At 37.8% G+C, this 24,187-nt stretch overlaps 1 long non-coding RNA gene across 1 annotated transcript in view; it reads left to right on the top strand.

Annotated features, from left to right (window-relative positions):
- LOC126076846 (uncharacterized) overlaps positions 1-18,810 on the top strand; it is a 66,124-nt gene extending 47,314 nt beyond the window's left edge. The window contains exons 2-3 of the long non-coding RNA XR_007517614.1: positions 16,004-16,204; positions 18,725-18,810. This is a non-coding gene — a long non-coding RNA (uncharacterized LOC126076846). The remainder of the gene's footprint in view (positions 1-16,003; positions 16,205-18,724) is intronic.
- Positions 18,811-24,187: the final 5,377 nt, after the last annotated feature.

Below are 24,187 nucleotides of genomic sequence, written 5' to 3' on the forward strand. Positions count from 1 at the left end.
AGTCTGGTCTAAATTTTCTATCCTGTAGGAACTTGAGTCAGGGCATCTGAAACATTTTATTCAATGTTATTGGCAACTTCCTAAGCACAGGACTGGGCCTTGATGATATTTATCTCTCCAACACCTAGCACAGCTCTTGGCATTAAGTAGAGCACATCAAATGGATAAAATAAGTGTAGCTTGACTCTCAAACTCTGGTTCTTTTTTCTTCATCTTAGTACTTACTCAGTTCTAAACACTAATAGATTTGAACACTAATAACATTTTTAGAGCAGCTGTTCACTGTTGCTGTTACTTGTCAGCAAGTCAATTCCAACTCATGATAAGCCCATGTGTTACCAGTAAAGCTGCTCCACAGGGTTTTCTTGCCTGTAATCTTAACAGAAGCTCATCCCCAGGCCTTTTCTTAGTATACTCTGGATGGGTTCGAACTGTGAAACTTTAGGTTAGCAATTGAGTGCTAGGTATGTTATATCCATTATCACATTTATTCTATCATATAACCCTTTGAAAAAGGACTACCATCCCCGCATTAAAAATGAGACAATCAGTAAGTAAGTGGCTTTTTGAAATTGGAAACAGGTCTAATCTCCAAAGTCTATGACTAATTTACTCCGTCACATTGCCTATTATTAATAGACTAAGTTTCAGGTGTACTTAGCAGCTGGCTTCTCCGAATATTAACTATTATCCCAAACTTTGCCACTTACAACTCCCTTGCACAGCACATAATTAGCATATAGCATGAATCTATTCCTAATATCAAAATAAATGGACAGTTTTTTTTGGTGTGTATCTGACTGACATTTTTCATTTTGTTCTTGTTGTTGCCATCAAGTTGACTCCGACTCATGGCGACCCCAAGTGTGCAGAATAGAACTGCTCCATAAGATTTTTAAGGCTGTCGCCTTTCCAAAGCAAATCACCAGGCCTGTTTTCTGAGGCACCTCTGGGTGGGTTTGAACCACCAACCTTTCGACTAGCAGTCAAATGCTTAACGTTAGTGCCACTCAGGGGCTCCTGCATTTTCCTTAGTTTAATACATATACAATTGTATATTTTTTGTGATTATAAAAAAAAGATAGCCATTGTCAAAAAAAAAAAAAATATGAAGAGCATACCGTTAGCTTAAAATCCCATCTTACATACGTTTGTTTATTTTTGTTTTAATTGCTGAAGGCTGTAGTTATCTACTTGTTTAGTAATTTCTTCTAGCTATTTTACAAAGAAAGAGCCCTGTTGTTACAGTGTTTAAGCACTTAGCTACTGATAAGTTGACAGTTCAAACCCACCAGGCTCTCTGCAGGAGAAAGATATGGCAGTCTGCTTCTGTAAAGATTTACAGCCTTGGAAACCCTACAGGGCAGTTCTCCTCTGTCCTATAGAGTCACCATGAGTTAAAATTGACTCAACAGGAATGGGTATTTTGCAAAGACTGCCTTCCTGGGCATGTGTGGACGCTGTAGTCTTTATTCCTTAGCTTGTGCCCAGCTAGCATTTTGACTGAGATTTCTTCAGTGCCAGGAAGGGGATAGGGGAGACTCTTTCAGGTTTTGCAAATTGGTTTTGTGCCTGGACCTTCCTTTAACACTTAGCCTGGCTTACACAGAGCTGAGCGATCAGCCCAAAGTGAAAGCATAGGTGTTCTTAGGTAATTTCTAGACATCTGGGCATGCATGTTTTTGATAATCTCAATTTCAGAAAAAAAAAACAACTTCTTAGCCTCTCCTTCCAACCATTAGACACCTCTTGTATGCCTTAATTGCACTCTTTAGCCCAAGGCGGCCACAAGCCTTAGATCATCTCCTGCTGCCCTCAGCCCTACGTGAGCTTTGAGACACGCCTAACGTCAAGTGTCTTGCTTCATTTCTTTATACAGCTCCAAGGCAATTTAGAACAGGCACACAAAATTGGCAAATAAATGTCTGCTCTTCTCTCTCGAGAGCTAGAGACTAGGCTCCTTCTCTGGAAGTTCATTCTGTGGCCACTTTATTATTAATAGCCAGGGAAGGAGTGTTTTGTGGCATTAAGTAGAGCACATCAAATGGATAAAATAAGTGTAGCTTGACTCTCAAACTCTGGTTCTTTTTCCTTCATCTTAGTACTTACTCAGTTCTAAACACTAATAGATTTGAACACTAATAACATTTTTAGAGCAGCTGTTCACTGTTGCTCTTACTTGTCAGCAACAGTGTTTTGTGGGCAACTAGAAAACCAAAGTTTCCCTGCCATTTAGTGGTTTCCCTTCTCTTGCTTCAGCATTCACTTAGTGGCTGTATACTTTTGACTGGTTTCCAGAGTTCTGTTTGGTCTTGCAGTTTCTACCTTCTCTTTTTTTTTTAGTGCTTTTTGAGGGGAAGGGAACACGCAACTACTCAAACTACTGTTTTGCTCCGGACTCCACAAGCCAGTTTATTTTGGTAAGGATAGAGTTCTATGTGCTTGGTCCGTGACATAACATCTACAGAACTCTTGCTTATTGAATTTACATACATATTTATTCAATAAATTACAAATAACTGAAGCAAGTGCTTTTTTCTTCTACAGTACTCTCTCTTTCCAGTACGTGCTGATTTTTGATAATGACACTTTGATTTTGCTTTTCACCGAGGATAAAAATGTTGAAAGTATCATTGGTTCTTCCTCTGTTGTTCCCAGCATCTTTTCCTTTTCATTTCATTTGCTATGACCTGATGCTAAAGCCTTAGAAATCTTAATCTAAGCTATTGTAATTCTCATATATTTTACCTACTTCAACCCACATTGCATATCATATTGTCAAACTCATCTTCCAAAAATATCTATTTTTTTTACAAAATTAACTGTGTTCTCCTATGACAGTTAAGAATTTAAAATATTGTCAATGTTTTTTTCATAATTGTTATTAAAATACTTCTTGGTCCACTTAGCACAAAAGTGTAGAAGAACCAAAGATTTTAAATTGCTCAATGATAAGCTTAAAACTTTCATTCTTTCTGTACATTGTGGGGAAAAGGAGGAGGAGTTTGTACTGTGCTACTGTGATGACTAATGAAATTTTTATTCTTTTCAATAAGAAGAGCTGTAACAATTAGGCTGTGTTATAATGAAATGTTCGTTTGTCCAAACTCTGGTTCCTGGTCCATCAATACCTCTTTGTGAGAGGTACATCCCTAAAATATGCCTTTGTCTTGAATGGAATGCTACCAGAGGCGTTTAGTGCAAGGAGTCTCAGTAAGGCGCCTGAAATGAACAATGAGTTTTCAGAAAAGCTAAAATTAAAATGTATATGTATATTTTTTCAGTACCATGTTCTATTCATTACCTGACTAAAAGATTATCTAAAACAATGGGGAGTAGAGTTTCACATTTTAATAGGACTGTAGAAAAATGTTTAAAATCCAAACTACAAGTGAAACATATTTTGCATTCTCAGTAACAACATAAAGGACAGCTGGAAACTACTTTTTTTTGCTGACAATTATTTTAAAATATTAGTTGAAAACTATTTGATCATTTTAAATAGTCCATTCCTTCCTAGAAACACTTTTTATTTTGTATTTTAATAAGTTTCACTTTTTTCTCTTGTATTTCTAATGCAGTTGGAACCAGTCAGCATCTATTTTAATTATACTCCTGGTCTTGCACCACTTTATCTCCTCTCATTAATATTTAACATTTAGGGAGAGCCAGCAAAACATTGGCTCTGTATTAAACATGACCTAAGTTACAGTTGGCTCACGTTTGCAACATGACAGGCAAGACTCATGTATTTATAAAAATCGCACACAGTGCAGAAAATGAAAGCAACATGATAAAAATCTTGGGGATTTACATCACCTATAAGTTGACTCTGGTTTTTTTCATAGCCTGAGATAATTCCAAAACGCCAAGAATGACATTTAAAGGAGTGAAGACCTGTAGAGACTATCAGGCCCCTAGAGATATACGAAAGTGGGATCATAGACAGAAGAAGGGAGAGCAGTGAACAGCAGTGACAGTAAGAAAGGTCCACGATGCTACTCATTTCATTTTCCACTATTGTATGCTTGATCCATTGATTGAAGGACACCTATCAAGTCTTTGATCCTCATTCTACAGTTTGTCTCATACTTCAACCAATGTTATAGTGTCTAATAGGATGTTGGAACCATTGGGCCTACTTTTCTTTTATCATAGACAATGAAGTTAACTTTCCATGTGCTGTCTTCTTTCTGCTTCCACAATGAAATCTCCCCCCTCCTTTTTTTTTTTTTTTGCCTAATTCCTACTTCCCCTTTAAAACTCAGTGACAGATACTTGCTCTAGGCAATTTTCTGGCACCTACAATCTGAATTAAATATTTCTCTTTTGAACTCCTGTAGTACCTTGAACACACTTCTATTATTACCTCATTATTACTTTTTATGTTGATTTTTCTGTTTCCCTTAACTTACTATAAACTCCTTCACAAAAACAATATTTTATTAAAATATATATCTCTACTGCCAACCACATTTTCTGGTGAGTGATAAAAAAGAGTGATAGGTACCCTATAAATGCTTATTGACCATATATATGAAGAACAGAGGAGTGATCATATATCTCATTCCAATTTTTGCTCTTTTCATGTAATCTTTGACTTTTAGTTAAATGTTCCACATGAAAGGGAAATAAAAATTTAGGTAATATGTCTTTACAGAAGCTTATGTAAAAGAGAATCTAGAATGATAAAAAATTATTACCTCTGTCGATATACAATATCCTCCATAAGAGTTGATTACAATAAAGAATTATAACAAGTTAAAACTAGCCTGGCTTAACGGAGTCTTTCGTAAAGCTTGTGTAAGATCCCATGTCAGGCAGAATTGACCTTAACAAGGAACATGTTCTTCTTTCAGACACTGATAGAATAAGTAGTGCCTGTATAAGTATTTATATGTTCCTGAGAAACTCCCAGTATTCGAACCCATCATTTCCTCTGCCTATTTTGATGTTGGAATCATCATCCATTGTTTTAGGCTAATGTTGTATCTATTAGGAGAGATAACAAACTGAGATGTTGTTATTTGTCACTTATTAAACCCGGTGAGAGTATTCTATTCACTGTTCTCTAAGAATTATTTGCTAGAATAGGAAACAGGTTGTACATTAAGAAGAGGACAAAACAACAGAGCATCAAAGCATGAGAGAAAAACTGATAGAACTACAAGGAGAAATAGGCAAATCCACTATTATAGCTAGAGACTTCCCTCTGTGAGTAAATGACAGATCCAACTGGCAGAAAACCAGTAAGGACATATAGTTGAACAGCACCATCAGTCAACTGGATCTAATCGACATTTATAGAATACTTCATCTAACAACAGCAGAATATGCATTCTTCTCAAGCTCACATGGTACATTCACAAAAATAGACCACATCCTGAGTCATAAAATATTCCTTCAGAATTAAAATAATACAATTCATGCAATGTATGCTCCAGATCACAAAGGAATTAAACTAGAAATCAATAGATTAAACAACATATTTTTGAATAACACATGGGTCAAAGAAGAAGTTTCAAGAGAGATCAAAAAATATTTTGAACTAAATGAAAATCGAAATTTGTGGGACGCAGCAAAAGTGTTGCTTAAAGGGATATTTATAGGGCTGAATGCATATATTAGAAAAGAAGAGAGTCTGGGCTCTTAAAACTTGTGAGCGGCCATCTACCATACTTCACTGGTCCCACCCCATCTGGAGCAAGGGAGAATGAAGAAAGCCAAAGACACAAGGGCAAGATTAGTCCAAACGACTAATGGACCACAACTATCACAGCCTCCACCAAACTCAGTCCAGCACAACTAGATGGTACCCGGCTACCACCACCAACTGTTCTGACAGGGATCACAACAGAGGGTCCCAGACAGAGATGGACAAAAGTGTACAACACAATTCTAACTCACAAAAAAAAGACCAGACTTACTGGTCTGACAAAGACCAGAGAAACCCCAAGAGTATGGCCCCCAGACACCCTTTTAACTCAGTACTGAAGTCACTCCTGAGGTTAACCCTTCAGCCAATGATTAGACAAGCCCATAAACAAAATGAGACTAAATGAGCACACCAGCCCAGGGGCAAGGATGAGAAGGCAAGAGGCGACAGGAAAGCTGATAATGGGGAACCGGAAAAAAAAAAAAAGAGAGAGAAATGTAAAATCATTTATCTAGGCTTCCACCTTAGGAAACTCAAAAAAGAAGAGAAAATTAAATCCAAAATAAGCAGAAGAAGTAAAAAAGAGCAGAAAACAATGAAATCGAACAGAGAAAATTAATAGAGAAATTCAGTAAAACCGAAGCCTGGTTCTTGGGAAAGATCAGTGAACCTGACGAACCTCAAACCAGGCTAACCAAGAAAAAAAGAGAAGACACAAATTATTAATATTAGAAACCAAAAAAGGCCATCACAACTAATCCTATGGATATTAAAACCAAAACCAAACCAAATCCATTGCCTTCGAGTCGATTCTGACTCATAGCAAACCTATAGGACAGAGCAGAACCGCCCCATAGGATTTCTAAGGAGTGTCTGGTGGATTCGAACTGCCAACCCTTTGGTTAGCAGCCGTAGCTCTTAACCACTACACCACTGTTGTTTCCATGAATATTACAAGGATAGTAAAGGAATACTATGAGCAATTCTATGCCTATAAATTTGAAATCAACTAATTCTTTCAAAGAAAAATATCAGAACTTGCACAAGGAGAAATAGATTATCTGAGTGGGTCTATATCTATTAAGGAAATCAAAGGAATAATTAATAAACTTCTGAAACAAAAAGCACCAGGCCCAGATCATTCTTAAATATTCTACCAAATATTTAAGAAAAAAATTATACAAATTCTTTACAATTTCCTCCAGAAAACAGAAGCAGAGGGAACACTTTTTAACTCATTTTACAAGGCCAGCATTATCCTAATACCCTAACCAAACAAAGACATAACTAGAAGGAAGATTAAAGACCAAAAAATCTCAAGTATAAACATGCAAAAATTTTCCACAAAATATTAGCATTTTGAATACAACAATGTATAAAAAGAATTATACATCATAACCAAGTGGGATTTATTCCTGATATGGAAGGCTGGTGTAACATTCAAAAGTCAGTTATGTAATTCATCACATCAGTAGGCTAAAGAAGAAAAATCATATGATTATTCCAAAAAATGCAGAAAGATATGAAAGGTATTTGACAATACCCAACACCCATTTTGATAAAACTCACAGCAAACTGGGAACAGAAGGGGAACTTCTGCAACTTGATAAAGAACATCTACAAAAAATCTACACAAGACAAGGATGTCCCCTCTCACCAGTTCTATGAAACATCATACTGGAAATCCTACCAAATGCAATAAGATAAGGGAAATAAATAAAAAGTATATAATATAGGAAGGAAGAAATAAAACTCATTGTTTGCAGATGATATAATTGTCTATATAGAAAATCTCAAAGACAAAAAAGAAAAACCTTGAAACTACTAAGTGATTATAGCAAGATAGGATACAAGGTCAATTTATACAAAAATCAATTGCTTTCATATATACCAGTAATTAACAACTGAAATTTGAAATGAAAATACAACATCACTTACATTATAAACAAAAGCTTGAAGGAAGGAAAAGGTGAACGAAAGACAGTCAGACTTATGTATAAATCCAACAGAACTATGCACAAGATCTCTATGAGGAAATCTACAAAAGTCTGATGAAAGAAATTAATAGTGGTCTAAATAAAAGGAGAGATATTTCTTACTCTTGCATAGAAGACTTAATATTATCAAGATGTTAATTCTTCCCAACTTTTTCTGTAGATTCAATGGGAAACTCTCAATTGAAATCCCAGTAAGTTATTGTATGGATATTGACATACTTATCCTAAAGATTATATGGAAAAGCAAAAAGACCAAGAATAGCCAACACGACACTGAAGAAGAACAAAGTAGGAAGAGTGACACTACCCAATGTCAAGCTTTACTATAAAGTTAAAGTGATCGAGACTGTGGAATTGACAAAGGAATAGGCAGATAAATCAGTGAAACACAATAGGTTTATTATAGCCTAGAAATAAACCCACGCATACAAACCTTAATATAAAATGCGGAAATATACAACTTCTCGAAGATAACATAGAGAAAATCTAAGTGACCTTGGTTTGGCAATGAGTTTTAAATGCAACAAAAGCATGATCCATTCAAGAAATAAGTTGACTTTAATAAAATAAAAAGCTGCTGCTCTGAGGAGTGACATCAGCAAGATGGTAAGTAAGAAACTCTACACTCCTGTCACCTAACAGAAGCATCCAGAAACTGTCAGAACCAATTTCTCAGGATCCTGGAAAGCTATCAAAGGTAAGTATGGAAATCAAGCAAATGCTGAATCAAGAAAAAAGACAGCTTCAAAATTGTTGGAAAGCATTGTGGCATTTTTACTTCCTTGTGACCCACCATCTCCCTGGATCAGTGACCTGCTTGAGGATAGCTGCCAGCATTCCCAGTGTAGGACTCTTGACCTTGGTTCCAGAAGGAGCAGAGCATATTCACAAATTATTGATTTTCTCTGTTCTAACCTGTTGGATGGTTAACTAAAGGACTGAATCAAGGAGCATGTATTTGTTTCGCCTGTCTCAGAATTCATGCAGGGCAAAAAGTGGGAGGCAGTGCAGGAACACTGTAAGGCAAATGATCAACTTGTAACCACCTGTGGCAAAAGAGTGTGATTGAGACATAGAATAGACTTCCTAAGGACTGGGAGGCAAAGCTAAGGAAAGTGTTTCATTGAGAAGACAGAGCATTCAAAACCACTAGTATATGGGGGAATTTAGAAAAGTACACTCATGCCTAGGGAAAGATTCATGCTGAAAAAAGACCTGAGAAAATCCTAAGCATTCACTTTATCCTGATCCTAGGCTCCCTGTAAAACTGGCTAAGTGTTGAAGGAGTTCCCCAGCACAAAAGTGATCTGCACAGACTAGGAAAGGTGTACTTTTTTCGCTTTTGTTTTTGTTTTAACACCTAGCATTCAAGGGAATCTAAAGGAGCAAATATATCACTGACTACACATGTCAAGGAATACTGTCTTTCCAAAAATTGTTCAGTAGAGTTGCTAACGCAAACTACTACTACAGCTTCTAAAACAATCAAAAAAAAAAAAAAAAGGGAAGCATAACTTGAGGAAGAGGAAGAATCTTATTTCCAGATTAACACATAGTAATATTCAAATGTGCTATTTTCAATAAATGCATGCAGAGAAATAGGAACAGCCCATTAGAGGAACATAATAATGTGATAGAAATACAGTGAAGAGACCCAGAAATTGGGCATATTAGATGAAGACCTTAAAACAATTACCTTATATATGCTCAAAGGACTAAAGAAAAACATGGTCAAAAACAAGGAAATCAGAGAAATTATGTATAAACAAAATGAAAGTATCAATAAAAAATCGCATTTATTAAAAAAAAAAAGAACACATTCAGGAGCTAAAAAGTACAATAACTAAAAAGATAAATATACCAGAAGGATCATATAGTAGATTTAAAAAAAGAGCATGCAAAATAATGAATCAGCAAGCTTGAACATAAGACAATTGAAATTATTGAATCTGAAGGCCAGAAATAAAAAAGAAGAAAAGTGAACAGAGCCTCAAGTATGGGTGAAACACGATGAAGTGAACCAACACACGTAATAAGGGATAAAAAGATGGAGAAGAGAGAGAAAATGGGGCAGAAAGACTATTTGAAGAAATAATGGCTAAAATTCCAAAATTTAATGATAGGCATGAATGTATACATCTTAGAAATCCAATAACTTCCAACTAGGAAAAAACTGAAAAGAGATCGGTAGCAACACACATTATAATCAAACTGTCAAAAGTCGAAGACAAGAGAGAATCTTGACAGCAGCAAAAAACCAACTTATCACATATAAGTGATCCTCATTAGAAACTGTGAAGTCCAGAAGTCAATGGGATGGCATATTTAAAGGACTGAAAGGTGGGGAAAAAACTGTTCAACTAGAATTTGATATCTTCCAAAAATGCCTTTCAGACATAAGGAAGAAATTAAGACATTCTCAAATAAACAAAAGCTGAAGAATTTTTTTTTTTTTTTTTTTTTACCACATCACCAACCCTACAAGAAATGCAAAAGGGAGTTCTTCAAGTTGGAATGAAAGATGCTAGACAGTAGTTCAAAACCATATGAAGAAATGAAAATCTCCAGTGAAGATAATTACATTAATAGAAAGGGAAAAAAAAAAAAAGACACCAACCCTGATGATCTCAACTGATCTTGAAAAGACAGTTGACAAACTCTGTTACGGATTGAATCATCCCACCCCAAAATATGTGTCAACTTGGCTATGATTTCCATTATTGTGTGGTTGTCTGCCATTTTGTGATCTGATGTAATTATTCTATGTGTTGTAAATGCTAACCTCTATGATGTTAATGAGGCAGGTTTAGAGGCATTTATGTTAATGAGGCTGCACAATCTACAGGATTAGGTTGTGTCTTGAGCCAGTTTCTTTTGTGATGTAAAAGAGAGAAGTGAGCAGAGAGGAGAGGGACTGCATTACCACCAAGCAGGAAGAGCCAGGAGCAGAGCACATTCTTTGGACCCAGGGTCTCTGCACGTAGAAGCTCCTACACCAGGGAAAGATTGACAATAAGGACCTTTCCCCAGAGCGAACAGAAAGAGAAAGCTTTCCCCTGGAGCTGGTGCCCTGAATTCAGACTTCTAGCCTCCTAAACTGTGTGGTGTTTCTGTTATAGCAGCACTAGATAACTAGGAAAAACTCCAACATGTTTTATGATTAAAAAAAAAAAAACCTGCATATTAGGAACAGAAGGGAAATTCCTCAGTATAATAAAGGGCATTTATGAAAAACTGACATCTAATCTCGTATTGACTAATGAAAAACTGAAAACTCCCCTCACCCCCTAAGATAAGGAACAGGACATGGATGCCTGATTTTATCACTGCTACTCTTTTTTTTTACTCAACATTACACTGGCAGTTTTATCTAAGGCAAGTAGGCAGGAAAAAGAAATGAAAAGGATCCAAGTCGGCAAGGAAGAAGTAAATTATTTTTGTTTGCAGATGACATAATCCAACATATAGAAAACTCCAATGAATCAACAAGAAAGTTATTAGAGCTAGTAAATGAATTCACTAAAGTTTAATTTTTTTTTTTTTAAAGTTTCAGGGTACAAGATCAGCACACAAAAATCAATTGTGTTGCTATACACCAGCTTGAAAAAACCAAAAACAGAATTAAGAAAACAATTTCATTTATAAAAGCATCTAAAAGAATAAAATACCTAGGAATAAATGTAAACAAGGAGGAAAAAGACTTCTATACTGAAAACTACAAAGTATTGATGAGAGAAATTAAGGAAGATCTAAGTAAAGGTAAAGACTTCTCCTGTTCCTGGAATGGAAGACTTAATATTGTTAAGATTCCAAAGCAATCTACAGATTGAATGCAATCTCTATAGAAACTCTAACCTCCTTTTTTTGCAGAAATAGGAAAGCCAATCCTCAAATTCGTGTTGAATTGAAAAGCCCCTAAATATCCAAAATAATCTTTAAAAAGGAGAACAAACTAGAAAGACTCATACTTCTGATTTAAAAAACATACTACAAAGCTAAAGTAATCAAAACAGTGTGGTATTGACATAAGGGTAGACATATAGACCAATAGATTAGAACTGAAAGTCCGTGTAGAATGAAATGATTTTTGAAAAGTGTGCCAAAATAATTTAATGGGGAAAAAATAGTTGTCTCAACTAATGGTGCTGGAACAACTTGATTTCAACATTCAAAAGAATAAAGTTGAATACCTTATCATATACAAAAATTAACCCAAAATGGATCAAGACCCTAATAAAAGAGCTAAAATCACAAAACTCTTAGAACTAAACATAGGAGTAAATCTTCATGACCTTAGATTTGCTGATGGATTCTTAGATATGGCACCAAAAGCATGAGAAACAAAAGGAAAAAATAGGTAAATTCAACTTAAATTAACTCGAATGCATCAGAATATATTATTAAGAAATTGAAAAGACCTACAGAATGGGATAAATATTTGCAAATTATATATGTGTTTAGTATCCAGAATATATAAAAAACTCTTGTAACTCAACAACAAAAAGACAAATATCCCCCCATGCAAAAAAAATGGGCAAAGAACTTGAATAGACATTTCTCCAAAGAAGGTATACAAATGGCCAATAAGCACATGAAAAGATGCTAAGCATCATTGTCATTGTTGTCATTAGGTGCCATCAAGTATGTTCTGACACATAGCCACTCTACAGGACAGAGTAGAGCTGCCCCACAGGGTTTCCAAGTGGTGGCTAGTGGATTTGAACTGTTGACCTTTTTGGTTAGCACCTGAACTCTTAATAACCACGCCACCAGCGCTCCCATCAGTCATTAAAACCAAACAAAAAATCCACTGCCATGGAGTCGATTCTGACTCATAGCAACCCATAGTCATTAAGGAAAAGCAAACTAAAGCCACAATGAGATACCACTTTATATCCACTGAGTTGACTATTACAAAAATTTAAAAAAAGAAAGGAAAATAAGTGCTGGCAACGATGTGAAGAAATCGAAGCCCTCATCCATTGTTGGTGAGAATGTAATATGTTGCAGCCCCTGTGGAAAATAGTTTGGCAGTTCCTACAAAAGTGAAGCATAGTCCTACCAAGTAACCCAGAAATTCCACTAGTATATACCCAAAAGAATTGAAAGCAGGAACTCAAACAATACATGTACACCAATGTTCATTGCAGTATTATCCACAACAGACACAAGGTGTAAGCTACCCAGCTGTCTATCAGCAGAAGAATGGGTAAACAGAATGTAGTACGTATATGCAATGGAATATTAATCACACATAAAGCAGAATGAAATTTGGAAAAGTGCCAGGATATGAATGAGTCCTAAAAATATTATGCTAAATGAAATGTTGAACACAAAAAGACAAATATTGCATAATTCCACTTACATGAAATACATAGACTAGGCCAATTCGTAGAGACAGAAGGTAGAGTAGTGGTTACCAGGGACTGAGGGGAGGGAGAAATGGGGAGTTACTGCTTAGGAGGCACAGAATTTGTTTGGTGATGAAAAGTTTTAGAAGTAGATAGTGGTGAAGGTTGTACAACATTATTAACGTAACTTAATGCCACTGAATTGTACACTTAAAAAAAAATTTTTTTAATGGTTAAAATTGCAAACTTTGTAAAACAACAAGAAGAACAAAACACTTCTGAACTACAAATAACACCGTTAAGAGAATGAAAAGACAAACCACAAACTGGGATGAAGAATTTGCAAAACAAGTATCTGAAAAAGGACTCCTATCCAAGATATACAAAGAACTTTTAAAACTCAACAAGAAATAAACAACCCAATTTAAAAATGAGCAAAAGATATAAACAGACCTTTCACCAAAAAGATACACAGATGACATATAAGCATGTGAAAACATAATCAATATCCTTAGTGAATTGAAAATTAAAACAACAGTGAGATACCACTATACCAGTGCTCCTTACACACCTATTGTTGTTGTTGTTAGGCGCCGTCTAGTCTGTTACAACTCATAGCGACCCTATGCACAACAGAATGAAACACTGCCGGGTCCTGAGCCACCCTTGCGTTTGTTGTTATGCTTGAGCTCATTGTTGCAGCCACTGTGTCAATCCACCTCGTTGAGGGTCTTCCTCTTTTCTGCTGACCCTGTACTTTGCCAAGCATGATGTCCTTCTCCAGGGACTGATCCCTCCTGACAACATGTCCAAAGTATGTAAGATGCAGTCTCGTCATTCTTGCTTCTAAGGAGCGTTCTGGTTGTACTTCTTCTAAGACAAATTTGTTCGTTCTTTTGGCAGTCCATGGTATGTTCAATATTCTTTGCCAACACCACAATTCGAAGGCGTCAATTCTTCTTCGGTCTTCCTTATTCACACACCTATTAGAATGGCTAAATTGAAAACACTGACAACTGCAAATGCTGGTGAGGATGTAGAGCAACACAAATACGTTCATTGTTGATAAGAATGCAAAAACTTCAGCCACTTTGGAAGTCTGGCAGTTGCTTACAGATCTAATCATTGGCTTACCATACGACTTAGCGATCGCACGCAAATAAATTGAAAACTTATGGCACACAAAAAACTGCCCATGAATGTTTATTGAATAATTGTCAAAAGTTGTGAGCAACCAGAGTGTCCTTCAATAGGTGAATTCATAAACAAACCATGACACATTTGTACAGTGGAATATTATTCAGCAATAAAAAGAAATGAGCTGTTAAGCCATGAAAAGACATAGGAGAACTTTAAATGTATAATTTTAAGTAATAGAAAACAGTTAAAAGGGCTCCATAATGTCTGATTCCAACTATTTGACCTTCCTGCAAAGTCAAAACTATGTTGTTGTCGTGTGCCCTCTAGTCGATTCTGACTCGCAGTGAACCTATATGACAGAGTAGAACTGCACCATAAGGTTTCTAGGCTGTAAACTTTAAGGGAGCAAATTGCCAGGTCTTTTCTCCCACAGAGCAGCTGTTGGGTTCCAACCACCAAGCTTTCAGTTAGCACTGTGGGGACAGTCAGAAGATCAGTGGTTGCCAGGGATACTGGGAGTGGGCAGGAGGAGAAAGAGATGAATAGGTGGAGCACAAGAAATGTTTTAGGCAGTGAAATAATTCTGTATGATATTGTAATGGTGGACATGACATTATCCATTTGTCAAAACCCATACAACTGTACAACACTAAGAGTGAATCCTAATGTAAACTATGAACTTTAGTAAATGATGATATATTAGTTTATCAATTAAAACAAATGTACCTCACCAATGCAAGATGTTAATAATAGGGGAAAGTGTGGGCAGGCAGAAAGGGAATATTTTGGAACTCTTTTTTCTGCTCATTTTTCTATAATCCTAAAACTGCTGGAAAAAAAAAAATGTAAGAGAACCACAGAGTCTGAAGTTTAGCCCTGCAGCATTAGTGAAAAAATATTTGTGGAACTTTGAGAGCCAGTCAATTTTGGGCAGAGGAGGGCTTCAACTTGTCATCTATAAAATAAAAGGATTGAAATTTTAAGCTTTATAGTTCCTTGTCTCTATGAGATTCTTGCCAGCTAAGTTGTAATAATAATGGGAGGAATAAAATGAAAGGTCAGGTCCACTCCATGCCATTAGATGGTTCTTGGGGAGAATAATACAGAACAAAAACAGGCAAGAACGCTTAAAGGTAGATACTAAGCCAATGAGACTAGGCTTAGTATCTACCAACTTCAGCCATGTCACACATTTCGAAAATGGGGAAATGTAGAAAATTGAAAGATAGGCACAAAGTTGGATAGTCCTGATAGTAAGTGGAATCTCGAAAGATTTCTGGAACAGAACTAACTGTGACTAGAAAGAAGATGAATTGCTAGTGGAGTTCAGATTTTGCAAACACATTACCAGGGGCCTGAAGTTTTAGTTTCAGAGATCAATGGCAAAGCATTGGTTTTACATAAAAGATAACAATAGTAACTAATATTTGTCAGTACTTTTGTTGACAGGCACCGGCTAAGCATTCATTTTATCCTCCCTGCTACCCTGTATTATTTTTATCCGCATTTCCTCAAGAAACTAAGATGCAGGGAAGTGAAATAACTTCTCAAAGTAAGTGGTGAAGCCCATTTTGAGCTCAGGCAGTCTGACTCCAAATCTGAGTTCAATTTTTATCCATTAAGCTAAAGTACATTGATAAAAATATATCAAGAGAGGTTATTTAATAACTCAAAAGTGTTTTTGAAACTAATGATCTTGGAATGATGCTGTTAAGCTTTATGGCAAGTCAGTTCATTTCCAAGCTGCCTACCAGTTCCCTCCTACTGTTACCAATAAATATCTGTGGTCATAACACGCTAAGGGAAAAGGCAGAGTCCGCCCAGATGACAGTTATCTTCCTGTTTTCTCCTCCATTCAGTTCCATCTTGCGTGGCTGCTGTGGTCTGCTTGAGCTGCTGGAGTACTCAGCCTTGAAGCTCTCCCTATCCCAGGAAAAGGTAGCAAGATGAGACCCTCATTCAGTTGGACAGGTATCTCTACGTGGAAACTGAAATGGACAGTATCTCTGTGTTTCTCTGTTTTCCACAAGATCCCTGAAACAGGATTTCTGCTTACACAGGTAAGGATCTTAGCCTCGATAATGTCAGAGATGTAGGTCCCTAGCAGGCAACTCAACTCCCACAATGGGCGTAAGGCTCCAGATGGCCTCAAATATCCATTCACCACCTTTCTTCAGAAATTTGTAGCAACACATATTTGCTTTTCTTTCGATACAAGATGGAAAACTAAAATATCAGGAAACTCTTCAATGATTATTAGAAACTTATTGGAAGTGAAATCCCCCAATAAAGCACATTTTAAAATTTGCTCATTCACCATACCACAATGAAACACTCATTTAAAATTCTGTGATTTCATGCCAGATTCCTTGCAGAACCTGAAAGCTGACTATAGGCATGTCCTAAGACATACAAGTGCATCTTCAGTGAGGAAGATCCTGAATTTTCAGAAGCCATTCCAAACCGGGGACGACTTGGCCCTCTTTTGGCTTTACCATAGATGCTGTCCATAGGAGCTATAACTTACTTTTATTAGCAGTAGATTTTTAAAAGTTGTATGTATTCTTTGAAGGTCATTTTAAAAAGTTGTTATGCATTTCACACAGTTCATGTGTGCTGTGGCCACAAATATACTAAAATGAGTTGGAAAAGAAAAACATTATGCAATGAAAGATTATTCATCTTGAAGGAAGCTAAGCAGCTCAATCCTATTGCAATGGTACACAAACCAAAAAACCAAACTCGTGGCCATCAAGTCGATTCTGGCCCACAGCAACCCTAGGGGACAGAGTAGAACTGCCCCATAGGGTTTCTAACATGCGGCTGGTGGATTTGAATTGCCAGCCTTTTGGTTAGCAGCCCTCTTACTTAACCACTGTGCCATAGATGCTTCATAATAAGGGTAAAAATTACCAACTGATCATTGTAATAGAAACACATTCAAAGATTAGAAAGCTATAAAATCTGAAGAAAACAGTTCTAACTATGTTAGGGGCAGACTTCTCTTTATCATACATGGGGTTGTGTTGCCATGAGTTCGGAGCCAATTCGAGGACAGCTAACAACAATAAGAATAGACTGACTTCAGCTCCTTTTCCTTGTTGTGATTCTACAACCTTTGATGAAAAAGGATGATACTGAATAATTTTTGTCTGCAATGGTAGTTTCTGAATTTTTATTTTTGATCATCATTAACCTGAACTGCGAAGATCAGATTTGTTTCCCAATATTTTGTAATAAGATAGCCTATGTTGTCTGTAAACTGATGTTAGAAAGCTATAGTGAGGTGAAGTAATATGAAAAAAAAAGTATGCATATTTACGTATGTGCATGTGTATAATTTATCCACTCCTCAAGCTAAATTCAAAAGCATAGAGTGGGGTCTAGAGTTGCTGATAGAGGTGTAATATATCCTTAGAAAATCTCTGGATCTATAGAACTCTAAAAATTCTATGTTAGCAGAATCCTTATCACTCTTACCTCTAAATTTACACTACCTCTCCCCTAAATTTAGAAGGGTTCCAGCTAACTATAATGGTGTTTGTATCCCAATTTGCTATTGCTTAGAAAGATATTATTCTTATTTAGACTAGGAGAGACTTTGTCATCTTCTGGGCTTCTACCCATACCTCCCCGCCTCCCCACACACACAGTTCTTCCAATCAAATTTGAATTCGAAAAGAATTTTTCTTCAGAATTTTCCATTCAAGGTATTTTCCTTAAAAGTGAGTATGCTTCGTCTTTTTGTGGAGGAAAACACCTGCCTATTCTACTTTTGAATTTGAAATTCTATAAAACATGTGTTTTTCAAAGAAGTAATAATTTAAATTTCTAACAAATTGTATCTGAGGAACAAGGAATTATAAGCAAGAAGTTGGGAGAAACAGGAAAATTGAAATGGTTTGTGCATCCAAAGTATTTGCCTTGAAGCTGTCACCACACATCACTGAATCCACGCTCGTGATGGGAGTAGTCATGGAAATCTGAGTGCTTAAAACAACAAAAAAAACTAAACCTGTTGCAGTTGAGTCGATTCCGACTCGTAGTGCCCCTGTAGGACTGAGTATAACTGCCCCATAAAGTTTCCAAGGAGCACCTGGTGGATTTGAACAGCCGACCTTTTGGTTAGCTTAGCTCTTAACCACTGCGCCACCAGGGTTTCCTTGAGTGGGTAGACCACTTAATCATTTAGCTCTGCTCATAAGCCAGGGTGATTCCATTTTTTTAGGCTTAGTGAACACTTTGAGTTTTTTGGGTTTTTTACAAATATTAGTTTTCTTCCTCAGAACTTATTTATCAAAGAACACTATAACAGCTAAGAAGTGATGTAATAATTAACAGGCAATAATCTAAAATTAAATTGAATCTGATTAATTTTTTCTTTCAAACTTATAAAATTCTAGTTGGCTTAATTTCTCGAATGCAAGTATATGACAGAATAAGAGCAAAATGTCAGTGTTTATAAATATTTTGTCAGAGACGGCTACTTGTCCTGCAGTATCAGTTCTGCCCTTCCTCCATGGGAAAAATAAAATTACAACCATAAGCCAGCGCCTACCCTTCCTGATCCTCTCTTGCAGCCAGAGTAAACGTGTGGCTGAGTGCTCATGGGTGGGATGTGAGCAGAAGAAACTTGTGCCACCTCCAGGCTGAGCCTTATAACGCTGGGTAAGTGCTCCTCCATGCTCTTCCTCCTTCCTACTGGTGGGACCTGGACAGGGCTGTGACTCAGTGTGCAGATGAGGATAATGCCCTGAAGGATGGTAGAGTGGCCCCACTTGTCATGTCATGACCTCTGAATGTCACGGAGCCAAGTCTGCCTACCCTTCCTGGATTTTTACATAGGAGAGAGAGATAACCTTCCATCTCCATTAAAGCCACTACATTTTGGATAACTTTGCTTTAGTCTTTACCATAACTAATAGAAAAGGAGATCTAATATAAATCTATTCTTGCCATTTCCCCCACCCTCAGAGCAGGCTATTTTATGTTCCCAGGATTGAATATGATTCAACTGACTAAATTAGGGGTGCTCTATACTTTTATGTATTTATTTCATAGTTTGTGACACTGTATTTGTTTATCACTAAGCAAGATCCAAAATTAGCAGAAATTAGGAAAAGACACTGCATCTGTATAAAAAAAAAATTCTGCAGATAATATCATTACTTTATTTAAGGGCTTTTTTGAATACAAAAATGTATTTAAAGAGTTATATGTATAAGAAACACTATGATGATTGATTTGGACTTGATCAATGATGTTTCGACTTTATAACTATGTTCTCAGAACAATAAAACTCCTTTAACATTGAAATATCTTTGGGTAAAAAACTTGATTAGAGCTGTTCTCCAATTTTCTGTGTTCAACACCTTTCTTGCCCGTTAAAACAATTGTTTTTAACTTAACTTTTGGTAATTTAAGGTTCTTAGTTATTCAACTATTGGATTATAATAGAAAAGACTAATGAAACCTATTTTTAAAAATTATCGAATGAGCTAGAAGCCATCTTCCATTTAATTATGGCCTGAGGTTGGAGAAAGTTAGAAGATTGGGGAAAGTTCTTGTCTACTAAGCACTAAAAAAAAAAAAAGCACTAGGCCAGTCAAAAATTTGAAGAGAAAAAAAGTACTGGTGCTCTAGAAGATTAGGCTGTATATTCTGTGGGGCAAGCCTTACCCAGCTGACGGAAACATCGTGCACTCTATTTCAAATGATTCAGTCACTTCAAAGCCTGAGAATGTCAGGCCCGTGCCATCAAATAGGGAACTCTGCTCAGAGAAAATGATATGGCTCCATGCAGACAAAGAAAGCTAAGGAGGCATAGCTTAAAGTGCAGCTGATGAGGCCGTGAGTGTCTCCCTGAGTGCCAGGCAAGAAAACCCCATTCATTCGCACATCCTTGAACTTCTTGAGTCATATCTGTCATTTGGCAACAAGTGAACAATAAACTGGATCATTGGATTTTATCTTTTTGGTGAATACTTTTTTTTCCCTATATGTTTACAGACATCACATGTATATATTAATATGTTCCCCTTTAGGATGGTATAGTGGACATGCTGTTCACTTGTCAGAATCTATTATCTTCTTTCTCCCTCCAAAGTGAATTCTAATATTATTTAGGTACCTACTTCTCGGCTGAGTAGTTTATGTGCCTCTCAGAGAAAGCTTCGAAGTTGAGCCTGGTAATTCTAATGCTAATTCCACTGCCATCTTTTACTTTTTGGCTCAGAGATAGGCACAAGCAACGTTTAGGATATTGAGTCTCTGACAGTGATTTGCAGGGAGAATGTGGGCAAGTTTCTGTTCACTGTTCTAGAAAAACTTCTGAAAGCCACCCTCTCTCTTACCTTTGCTGGGAAAAATACCCAAGTATCCTCAGTTGTTTCTGTTAGCCACCCTGGGACCAAGTTGGGGATTAATCTTGGAAGATGACTGTGGAGGTCAGAGCAGAGAGACAGAAAGAACTTGGGACTTGATGACCTTCTTTGTGTGCCAGATCAGCCACACTCAAACTCTGCCCTCCCTTTGATTTTCGATTATATTAGTCCATATGTTTTCCTACTGTTCAAACCAGTCTGAATCAGTTGTTTGTTTTTAATCACTCCTAGCTGAAATCATCCTAGGTAATGCAAATGATCATAAAATACATTGTGCAACTGTGGCTGAAATCTGCGGTATGTGACCAGGAAGCTTTTCTAAACTAGGAATACATGAGAAATGTTTTTGAAGTTGGTCAATAATGTAAATTGTTTGGCTCTGTCAACCTTATTTACTGTACTATTTTACTTTACATGTTGTCTGACATCTTGAATAAATGAACTGCCCACTACAATTATCATTACGGGTTTGTCCAGCTGTTATTGTTTTCCTGCATTCCACAGCTAGCTTTTACCTCTTTTGGATAACATTTCTTCTTAGTCATAGTAACTCAAATTTATTCAAATGGTAATGCCACTCTGAAGCCATGCAACTTTAAAGTATTGTTTAAATTATATTACCTCAATGATATTGTATGATTCAGTGCGGATGTGTGTTATAGTTTGAATCATGTCCCCCAGAAATGTTTGTCAACTTGACTGGGTCATGATTCCCAGTATTGTGTGGTTTTCCACCATTTTTGTAATCTGAAGTAATTTTCACATGTGTTATAAATGCTAACCTCTATGATGTTAATGAGGCAGGGTTATAGGCAGTTATGTTAATGAGCCAGGACACAATCTAAAGGATTAGGTTGCATCTTGAGTCAATCTCTTTTGAGATATTGTAAAAATGGTGTCGTGGCGGTGTCTGGCCTCCTATAACTTTATGAGGGGGAAGGAGAATCAAGATCAACAGCCCAAGGCTAATTCCTGTGAGGCAGAGGTCAGACATGTCTCCTGTCTCCACCATCTGTACCAATTCTGACACCAACTGTCTCTTCCACGGCACTCTCTACTTCCCTGCTGGGTTCAGTAATTCATTGCAGTGGCCATGCAGAACTCACAGACCATACTCATGATTATGGGGTTTATTAGGGAAATAACAGGTTACAATTCAGGCTCAGGAACACCCAGGACACAAGTTTTCATCAAGACAGCCTCTTCCCAGCCGTGCTTACAGACGTCTCTCTCCCTGGCCTTCAGCCTCTGCCCAAAGGCAGTCAGCTTTCTTTTTTTGAGGGCTGGGAAGCCCACCATGCTGTCTTTTGTTAATGTGTCTCCGCCGCTTCTCACTGCCTTCAGTGTTATAGCTCTCTCTCCCTTTCTCTGTGTCTCCTGATTCCAGGGGCTTCTCAGTGCAGGGATCCCAGGTCCAAAGGATGTGCTGGTTCCTGGCTGTTCTTCCTTGGTGGTACAGGAATCTTCTCTTTCCCACCTCTGGCATGGCTCATTTCAAGCCCAGCAGGATGGCAACACTGACAAATTCCTTTGGTGGGCCACAGTTACCCTATCACACAGTCCCACCTAGTCACCTGGGTGGGGGTTACAAGCCCATGGCTAGAAAAGCCACACAAAAGTGATCCATTCTATTGCATATATATAAGAAGCAAGCAGAGAGGAAAGGGCCCTCATTACCACCAAAAATGAAGAGCCAGGAGTGGAGCTTGTCTTTTGGGCACAGAGTCCTTGCACTGAGAAACTCTAAGACCCGGGGGAATATTGATGACTAAGACAGAATTTGGCAGTGGGAGTAGGGTGCTGCTCTAACAGATATCTAAAACGTGAAGTGGTTTTGGAATTGAGTAATGGGTTGAAGCTGGAAAAGTTTTACACTGCCTGATAGTGAAAGCCCAGATTGCCTTAAAGAGACCGTTGGTGGAATTATGGACATCAAAGACAATTCTGGTGAGGTCTCAGAAGTGAAGACAACAAGAAGCAGAAGCAAAGATACAGCAGCAGCAGCACCAGGAGACCAGCACTAGAGGAAGTGGGAGCCAACTCGGGGAGCAAGAGATCTGAGTTCCTTCTGGCAGGAGGCTTCCTGGTTTAGTGGGGTGCCTCCAGACACATTGATAGAGCTAAAGGGCTTTGGAATGCTTGTCAGAGCAGGGCAAGTCATCAGGCTGTCCCAAAAGGCTTGAGAGGCTAATAGCCCAAGGGACTGAGAGGCCAAGGATCTAGGAAGCCAAAACTGTCTCAAAGGGTAGGGTCACAGACTCTTAGGTTTCAGTCAGATCTTCACCAACTCGGTTCTGGAATGTGGGGTTGCCTTTCATGAGTGCCAGTGGGATGGGGCCAGAATTCATAGAGTTGGGCTGCCATGCCCAAGGGGCAGAAGAACAGGTTTCTGCTGGGGCTGAGGGAGCAGAGTTGCATTCCAGTGGGCCTGGAAGGCAGAGCTGAAGGCCAGGGTCAAGGGGCCTCAACCCAGAATCCTGAGAGTGTGGCCAACGCCCAGATTCTGGAGGGCAGGGCCATTTCCTAAATGGTCTCAGAGAACAGAGAATTATTTTCAAGCCTCGAGAGCTAATGTAATATGTTCTGCTGACTTGCTTGGTGTCTGGTATTCCTTCTTTCCCTCCAGTTTCTTCTATTTGTAATGAAAATGTCTACCTTGTGCCTGCTTCACTGTTGTACTTTGGAAGCAGATAACTTGTACTCTAGATGTCTTAGTCATCTAGTGCTACCATAACAGAAATACCACAAGTGGATGGCTTTAACAAAAGGAAATTTATTTTCTCACAGTCTAATAGGTTACAAGTTCAAATTCAGGGTGTCAGCTCCAGGGGAAGGTTTTCTCTCTCTGTCAGCTCTGGAGGAAGGTTCTTGTCCTCAATCTTCCTTCCCCTGGTCAAGGAGCTTCTCAGGCTCAGGAATCCTGTGTCCAAAGGAAACGCTCTGCTTCTGGTGCCGCTTTCTTGGTGGTATGAGGTCCCCAACTCTCTGCTTACTTTCCTTTCCTTTTATCTCTTGAGAGGTAAAAGGTGGTACAGGCCACACCCCAGGGAAACTCTATTTACACTGGTCAGGGAGGCAGCCTGACTAAGGGCAGTGTTACAATCCCACCCTGATCTTCTTTACATAAAATTACAATCACAAAATGGAAGGCAACCACGTAATACGGGGAATCATGGCCTAACTAAATTGACACATATTTTGGAGGGGACACAATTTAATCCATGACATCCTACCCTTTGGCCCCCCAAAAATCACATCTTTGCGACATGCAAAACATATTCGCCCTATCATATCATAGCAAAAGTCTTAACTCCAAGTCCCAAATCCAAAAATTCCTCTTCATCTGTGAAATCTACAAAACAGGTTATCTGCTTCCAAAGGTACAATGGCAGAACAGGCACAAGCTAGACATTCCCATTACAAGTGGGAGAAACTATAGGGATAACAGGCACCAAGCAAGTCAGCAGAACACATTACGTTAGCCCTCAAAGCTTTGAAAATAATCCCCTGTTCTCTGAAACAATTTACGCAATAACCCTGCCCTCCAGCCTCTAAGTATTGGCTATGCTCTCCGGATTCTGAGTGGAGGTCCCTCAGCTCCTCAGGCATGGCCCACATCTGCCCTGCTGAGGCAAGTGTTCCGAAGCTCTGTAGCTCCAC

This window comes from Elephas maximus, chromosome 5, assembly GCF_024166365.1.
Source record: "Elephas maximus indicus isolate mEleMax1 chromosome 5, mEleMax1 primary haplotype, whole genome shotgun sequence".
NCBI lineage: Eukaryota > Metazoa > Chordata > Mammalia > Proboscidea > Elephantidae > Elephas > Elephas maximus.